Source organism: Cupressus sempervirens, chromosome 6 (genome assembly GCF_028749045.1).
Source record: "Cupressus sempervirens isolate cs-2001-9-10 chromosome 6, ASM2874904v1, whole genome shotgun sequence".
Classification (NCBI taxonomy): Eukaryota; Viridiplantae; Streptophyta; class Pinopsida; order Cupressales; family Cupressaceae; genus Cupressus; species Cupressus sempervirens.
This window is the reverse complement of record NC_143123.1, coordinates 400,835,691-400,845,520: the sequence shown is the minus strand read 5'-3', so window position 1 is coordinate 400,845,520 and position 9,830 is coordinate 400,835,691.

Here is a 9,830-nt window from a genome sequence, read left to right as displayed (position 1 = left end):
TACATTTTCATTTCCCAACTGCACATATTCATTATCTGACTCTATGATTTCACCTTTAACTAATTCATCGTCAACTTGACTAACATTTAACATACCTTGTCTTTTCCTTCGGTGTTCTATTTTGTCTCTTTCCCTATATACTGCAATGTCTTTATTGGATACCTTCCTTTTGCGTTTAGCCTTTCAATGACTGCTGCTCCCCATTCAAATGACAATATCAGACACCTAGGGATATCTTATCAAACTTTTTTCGATTGGTTGGGCTCCAAAAAGTGACTTTTCCTAAAACCCGAAAAAAAGACCCATAAAAAGCGATGTTGTCAGGTCTGCAGTGATAGGAAATATTTTAGAAAAATCATGCTAGTAAAATTAGATATCTAATCTGAGATCGGATACCTGATTTCATATCGGATATCCGATATTGCCGACACAAAAATATTGCAGGGAAAAAAGAATTTGTGAGTTATATGACTAATGAGTTATGAAATATATAAATATATGATATATAATCTATAAATATATAATATGACTAATTAATGAGTTATGACTAATCTATATAAATATATAATATATATTAATATATATATATATATATATATATATGAAATTAAATTATATTTTATTATTATTATTTAATATAATAATATAACTATTAATATATAATAATATATTATGTTATTATTATTATTATTATTATCCATAAAAATAATATATATTAATATATTATATTATTATTATTTTTACTATATTGTTATTAAATATAATAACGTAATATATTATATATATGTTATTAATATATATTATTATTATCATCTATAAATATAACACATATATTAATATATCTATATGATTATTATACTATATTATTATTACTTTTACTATATATTATTATATTTTTACTATATTATTTGTATTTCTTACTATAAAACAATATTATAATAATTTATATGGGTCAAAAGGGGCCATAGGATAACCTATGACCCTTTTCGACACATTCCATGATGACATATGTCTCTAGGGGTCCTAGGACCCTTAGGGACATATTATAATCATTTATATGGGTCGAAAGGGGCCATAGGATGACCTATGATCCCTTTCGACACATTCCATGATGACATATGTCACTAGGGGTCCTAAAACCCCTAGGGACACATTATAATTATTTATATGGGTCGAAAGGGGACATAGGATGACCTATGACCCCTTTCGACACATTCCATGATGACATATGTCTCTAGGGGTCCTAGGACCCCTAGGAATATATTAGAATCGTTTATATGGGTTGAAAGGGGCCATAGGATGACCTCTGACCCCTTTCGACGCATTCCATGATGACACATCTCTCTAGGGGTCTTAGGACCCCTAGGGACATATTACAATCATTTATATGGGTCGAAAGGGGTCATAGGTCCATAGGATGACCTATGACCCCATTCGACACATTCCATGATGACATATGTCTCTAGGGGTCCTAGGACCCCTAGGGACATATTATAATTATTTATATAGGTTAAAAAGGGCCATAGGATGACCCATGATCCCTTTCGACACATTCCATGATAACATATGTCTCTAAGAATTCTAGGACCCCTAGGGACATATTATAATCATTTATATGGGTCAAAAGGGGACATAAAATGACCTATGACCCCTTTCGACACATTTCATGACAAAATATGTCTCTAGGGGTCCTAGGACCCTAGGGACATAATAGAATCATTTATATGGGTCAAAAGGGGCCATAGGATGACCTATGACACCTTTCGACAAATTCTATTACAACATATGTCTCTAGGGGTCCTAAGACCCCTAGGGACATATTATAATCATTTATATGGGTCAAAAGGGGTCATAGGATGATCTATGACCCCTTCCGACACATTCAATGATGACATATGTCTCTAGGCATCCTAAGAACCCCAGGGACATATTATAATCGTTTATATGGGTTGAAAGGGGTCATAGGATGACTTATGACCCTGTTTGATGAATTTCATGATGACATATGTCTCTAGGGCTCCTAAGACTCCTACAGACATATTATAATCATTTATGTGGATCAAAAGGGGTCATAGGATGACCTATGACCCCTTTTGACACATTTCATGATGACATATGTCTCTAGGGGTCCTAGGAACCCTAGGGACACATTATAATTATTTATATGGGTCGAAAGAGGCCATAGGATGACCTATGACCCCTTTCGACACATTCCATGATGATATATGTTTGTAGGGGTCCTAGGACCCCTAGGGACATCTTATAATCATTTATATGGGTCGAAAGAGGTCATAGGCCCTTTCGACACATTCCTTGATGACATATATCTCTAAGGGTCCTAGGACATCTAGGAACATATTATAATCATTTATATGGGTCGAAAGGGGCCATAGGATGACCTATGACCCCTTTTGACACATTCCATGATGACATATGTCATTTATGGAGCCATAGGATGAACTATGACCCCTTTCAAAATATTCCATGACGACATGTCTCTAGGGGTCCTACGACCCCTAGGGACATATTAGAATCATTTATATGGGTCGAAAGGGACCATAGGATGATGATATTCCATGACGACATATGTCTCTATGGGTCCTAAGACCCTAGGGACATATTAGAATCATTTATATGGGTCAAAAGGGACCATAGGATGATCTATGACCCCTTTCAACACATTCCATGACAACATATGTCTCTAGGGGTCCTAGGACCCCTAGGGACATATTACAATAGCTTATATGGGTCGAAAGGGGCCATAAGATGACCTATGACCCCTTTCAACACATTCCATGATGACATTTGTCGCTAGGGGTCCTAGGACCCCTAGGGACATATTATAATCATTTATATGGGTTAAAAGGGGCCATAGGATGACCTATGACCCCTTTCGACATATTTCATGATGACATATGTCTCTAGGGGTCATAGGACCCGTAGGGACATATTATAATCATTTATATGGGTCAAAAGGGGTCATAGGATGACCTATGACACCTTTTGACACATTCCATGATGACATATGTCTCTAGGGGTCCTAGGACCCTAGGTACATATTAGAATCATTTATATGGGTTGAAAGGCACCATATGATGACATATGACCCCTTTCGACATATTCCTTGATGACATATGTCTCTAGGGGTCCTAGGACCCCTAGGGACATATTATAATCATTTATATGGGTTGAAAGGGGTTATAGGATGACCTATGACCTCTTTCGACACATTCCATGGTGACATATGTCGCTAATGGTCCTAAGACCCCTAGGGACATATTATAATCATTTATATGGGTCGAAAGGGGTCATAAGATGGTCGAAAGGGGTCATAGGATGACCTATGACCCATTTCAACACATTCTATGATGACATATGTCTCTAGGGTTCTTAGGACCTCTAGGAACATATTATAATTGTTTATATGGGTCAAAAGGGGCCATAGGATGACCTATGACCTCTTTTAACACATTCCATGATAACATATGTCTCTAGGGGTCCTATGACCCCTAGGGACATATTATAATTGTTTGTATGGGTCAAAAGGGGCCATAAGATGACCTATCACCCCTTTTGACACATTCCATGACGACATATGTCTCTAGGGGTCCTAGGACCCCTAGGGACATATTATAATTGTTTGTATGGGTTGAAAGGGGCCATAGGATGGCTAATGACCCCTTTTGACACATTCCATGATGACATATGTCTTTAGGGGTCCTAGGACCCTTAGGAACATATTATAATCATTTGTATGGGTCAAAAGGGGCCATAGGATGACCTATGACCCCTTTCGACACATTCCATGATGACATATGTTTCTAGGGGTCCTAGGACCTTAGGGACATATTAGAATCATTTATATGGGTCGAAAGGGGTCATAGGATGACCTATGACCTCTTACGACACATTTCATGATGACATATGTCGATAGGGGTCGTAAGACCCCTAGAGACATATTATAATAATTTATATGGGTTGAAAGGGGTCATAGGTCACGACACATTCCATGACAACATATGTCTCTAGGGGTCATAGGACCTCTAGAAACATATTATAATCGTTTATATGGGTCGAAAGGGGTCATAGGATGACCTATGACCCCTTTCGACACATTTTATTACAAAATATGTCTCTAGGGGTCCTAGGACCCCTAGGGACATATTATAATCATTTATATGGGTCAAAAGGGGTCATAGGATGACCTATGACCCCTTTCGACACATTCCATGATGACATATGTCACTAGGGGTCCTAGGTGACATATGTCACTAGGGGTCCTAGGACCCCTAGGGACATATGATAATCATTTATATGGGTCGAAAGGGGCCATAGGATGACCTATGACCCTTTTTGACACATTACATGATGACATATGTCTCTAGGGTTCCTAGGACCCCTAGGGACATATTATAATCATTTATATTGTTCGAAAGGGGTCATAGGATGGCCTTTAACCCCTTTCAACACATTCCATGACAACATATGTCACTAGGGGTCATAGGACCCCTAGGGATATATTATAATCATTTATATGGGTCGATAGAGGTCATAGGATGACCTATGACCCCTTTTAACACATTTTATGATGACACGTGTCTCTAAGGCTCTTAGGACCTTAGGAACAAATTAGAATCATTTATATGGGTCAAAAGGGGTCATATGATGACCTATGACCCCTTTTGACACATTCCATGATGACATATGTCTCTAAGGGTCCTAAGACCCCCAAGGACATATTACAATCATTTATATGGGTCAAAAGGGGCCATAGGATGACCTATGACCGCTTTCAACACATTTTTTTACAACATATGTCTCTAGGGGTCCTAGGACCCCTAGAGACATATTATAATCATTTATATGAGTTGAAAGGGGTCATAGGATGATCTATGACCCTTTTTGACATATTTTATTACAACATCTGTCGCTATGGGCCCTAGCACCCCTAGGGACATATTACAATAATTTCTATGGGTCAAAAGGGGTCATAGGTCCTTTTGACACATTTTATTACAACATATGTCTCTAGGGGTCCTAGGACCCCTAGGGACATATTATAATTGTTTATATGGGTTGAAATGGGTCATAGGATGACCTATGACCCCTTTCAACACATTCGATGATGACATATGTCTACAGGGGTCGTAAGACCCCTAGGGACATATTAGAATCATTTATATGGGTCGAAGGGGGTCATAGATCACTTTCGACACATTCCATGACGACATATCTTTAGGGGTCCTAGGACCCCTAGGGACATATTATAATCATTTATATGGGTCGAAATGGGCCATAGGATGACTTATGACTCCTTTTAACACATTCCATGATGACATATGTTGCTAGGGTTCGAAGGACCCCTAGGGACATATTATAATCATTTATATGGGCTGAAAGGGGCCATAGGATGACCTATAACACCGTTTGACACATTCCATGATGACATATGTTGATAGGGGTCCTAGGACCCCTAGGGACACATTAGAATCATTTGTATGGGTTGAAAGGGACCATAGGATGACCTATGACCCCTTTTGACACATTCCATGATAATGTATATCCCTAGGACCCTTAGGGACCCACTGGGAATGCGTCGAAAGGGGTCACGAGGGGCCCTAGGGACATATGTTGTCATGAAATGAATCAAAAGGGGTCATAGGTTAACTTATGACCCCTTTTGATGCATTTTATGATAATATTATATTTTATAATAATATAATATTATATTTTATAATAATATAATATTATATATTTTAATATAATAATAATATATTATTAGATTATATAACAATAATAATCATATATGTTACTAGATTATAGATTTAATAATAATAATATTTATCATATATATTACTATATTATATTTAGTTATAATAATAATAATAATATTTATAACTATATTAAATATACTAATAATAATAGTTAATAATAATAATATCAATGTCCACACTTTCCCCAAATAAATTTCCCTCTAAAACACTCTAAAGTTTCTCTCTTGAATTTATTTCCTCTCAAATTTCCCTCCCTCCAAATTTAACATTGAAAAATCCTCTCCTCTCAAATTTCTCCCCAAATTTCTATTGAAAATTTCTATGCGTGATTGGATATCTGATTTAAAATTAGATATCTAATTTCAAATCGGATACCCGATTTGAATTCGAGTATCTAATTAGGCTTGGTATTTACCAAGCCTATTCGGTCAACCCAAAAAATGTGTTTGAGAAGGTTTTCACTGACATTCAGACTTTGGGTAGCCATCTAACAATGTTATTTTCATCAAAATTGAATGATTTGAAAAGGGGTTTTTTTATAAAACTCTCGAGATTACATTGATATAATTGATGTCAAATTTTGAGTTTGATAAGTATTTACTAATTAATTTTCAATGAAGATGATTGTAAAGTGTTGATTGACATAGTGATTGAAAAATAACTATAACTTTCAAACGGTATAACATTTTTTAAATCCAAAAGTTGCATCACATTCTATGCTTCACCTAGTATAAGGAAAAAAAAAAGGTAAAATTTTGTATTAATTAAGGTGGTCAGACACGAGTGTTTTTTTTTTCTAAAAAAATTTTAGTAAAAAATTCATATTTAATTATTTATTTGGAATAAAAATACCCAAAAATATGCATCACATCCGGGCATGAGTCTATTTTTTATATCTATAATTATATTAGAAATATATTATCATTTGATTTTTATTAAGGTGGTCAGACATACACCTACTTTTTATTTTCACCCTAAAATTTTCGTACTACTGCATTAAAATCTAAACTTTTGACCAATCAATTATTTTTTTCTCTAGATAAGGCCTAGTAGTTTAGAAACTAAATTAAATTTCCTACATATTACTTTCTTACAAATTTTTGATATAAAATCCAAAACCACTTTAAAATTATGTGTCAAGTTGACATAACCTTGATTTGCTGGTTTTTCACTGCCACTTAAGGCCATAGTTTGGTTGACCACGATCTTGCATATACCCTCTACCTTAAACAATCTTACCCATTCAACCAAATTAAACAACCATAACAAGATGAACATAAACAATTACACTTGATATGTTAAGTAGGGAAACTATTGATCAAAGGGAAAACCCTGGTGGGAATGATGCCCACAAGATGATGTACTAATATAAATATTCATTGGTAGAGGATGGATCTTGTTAGGAGTCTACTACAATATTTAGTACATGTGAGTCCCTATTAGAAGACTTTGAATCTTTGTTAGAAGATTCCAACCTTGTTAGGACTTGCGCCAACCCTGTAAGGAGTTGTAGAAGATAGAAGGATCCAATGTCCAAATAGCTTCTGGGGCAAGACCATTGAACTCACTGTCTAACTGATCTCTCAACCATTCCTTATAGAATAATTGTATGTACTAAAATTTAACTTCTTTCCTCTATCCTATTAACCAGACCAATCACTATTAGACCTTGTAGACTAGGTCACAAACCTTAGATCCAAGTATCCAACTTTGGATTACATAATAAAACCTCGACAATGAAATTTCCTTCACTTCCACTCTGCTCTTCTTATCTTCACATTCTTCTCTTTGTTTTGCTTACAATCATTCACATTCCTCCATACATCCATTATACATGATAAAGGAAAATGTCCTTCCTTTATACCAAATCCATAAAACAAGTCTTTGAGTTCGCTATTACACCTTCTCAATTAATTATTATAGGACCACATCAAGAACATATTACACTTAGTGATAACATTAATCTTTTGCCTTGCAACTTAAATAAATTTTTGTACACGTAAAAATATGAGAAGTGAGATTAGCCATATCATCACCAATATCTCTTCTTCACATCTTTAACTTCGACTTCTTAGAATAACAAATCTGCCAAGAGATATAACAAGTTTTCTAGAACATACCTCTATAAACTCTATCTCCAAATAGTCTTCACTGAAACTTGCATAACTTCTTCAAGACTTAATATCTTATGCTTCCAAGGTTATCTACATAAACTAGACACATAGTATAATCTCCATTCAACCTTGCTACTAAAAGTACTCAACAATTTTTCCATACTGACTTTATCTTTACCACTATTCAGCTATCAGATACCACAAAAAACTAGAATGTTGACATCAATGACAAAAACAATCATAAATATAATATATAATGATCTAATCATGTTTCTACAATACTCCCCCATAGAAATATCACCAGAATTCATGCTTCCAACAATCTCCCCCTTCAGCATTGATGCCAATATAGATGAAAAATATCTAGTTCCAAGAATACCAACTGAAAAAGATTGTTAACCTTTCTTTTCAAATCCTCTTCATCAATAATTTTCAAATCCTCTTCATCAATCATTCTTGCCATTGATATACCTCAATTTTCTTTATATCAAACTATTTTTTCATGTTGTACTTATCCTGCTGTACTTCTTTCCAACTAAGTTTTCAAACATGTTGTACTTGTTTTCCATGCTTTTCAAACTATTTTTATTTCATGTTGTACTTGTTTTAATTATTTTCCATGTTGTACTTCTCCCCCATTGACATCAATGTTAAAGGTTTTAGCAACCATCAAACACTACAACAACTATTTCTGACTAGCTCAAGTATCCAAAGACACTATTCAAAAATAACATCCAACAAGAGTCCTAGATGACTCCACCCATCACAGATACTCCCCCATACAAGAAGCATCAACATTTAGTCTAGATAAACAATATTGCTCTATTACACTAGACTGATGCATTCTTGCATCATCTACTCTGATGTAGGAAGGCGCATAACCCCTAGCATACCTCACAAATATTCAAAAGTATCTTTGGGAAGAGGCTTAGTGAAAATATTTGCAATCTACTCTTTAATGGTCACATACTCCAATCTAATTTCCTTTTTTGTAACTTTATCTCTCAACATGTGATACTTGATAAAAATGTACTTGGTCTTAGAATGCAACACTGGATTCTTAAATATATTTACTGTGCTTGTGTTGTCACAATGTATGACAATAGGTTCACTAAATTCTATCCTTATATCCTTCAACATCTGCTTCATCCAAACAACTTGATTATAATTGTTTCTTGCTATAACATATTCTACTTTTATTGTACTTTATGAGGTAAAATCCTACTTCTTACTTAGCCAAGAAACTAGTCTTCCTACAAGAAAGAAGGCTCCACCAGTGGTGTTATTTCTATCATCCATACTGCCTACCCAATTAGCATCACTATAAGCATATAGAGTGAAATCATTAGATCTAGCATACCACAATCTAAAATCTAGTGTTCCTTTTAGGTATCTAAATGTCCTTTTGATTGCTACATAATGTGCTTCTCTATGATTGGCTTGGAATCTTGCAACAATTCCAATTGCATTTGCTATATCCAGCCTTGTATGAGTTAGATATTGCAATCCTTTGATCATAGATCTATACTTCTTCTACTCAATAGTAGGTGTCTCATCCTTTGTAGATAACTTGTGTCTAGTTACCATAGGTGTTCCAATAGGTTTACATGTTTCCAAACCAAAAATTTTCAGTAAATCTTTCAAATACTTAGTTTGAGAAATAAAGATTCCTTTTTTTTCTTGTATGATTTGTAATCCTAGAAAATATTTCATTTCTCCTATCATGCTCATTTCAAATTCCTTCTTCATTTCTTTTGAAAACTTGTCACTTTCATCATTATTTCCTCCAAATATTATATCATCAACAAAGATTACTAAAATAATTAATTCATCATCAATTCTTTCCAATAGATATTATTATCTCCCATACCTTTGCTATATCCAAGCTTTGCCAGGTGCTAGTCCAACCTTGCATACCAAGTTCTAGGTGCTTTCTTCAAGC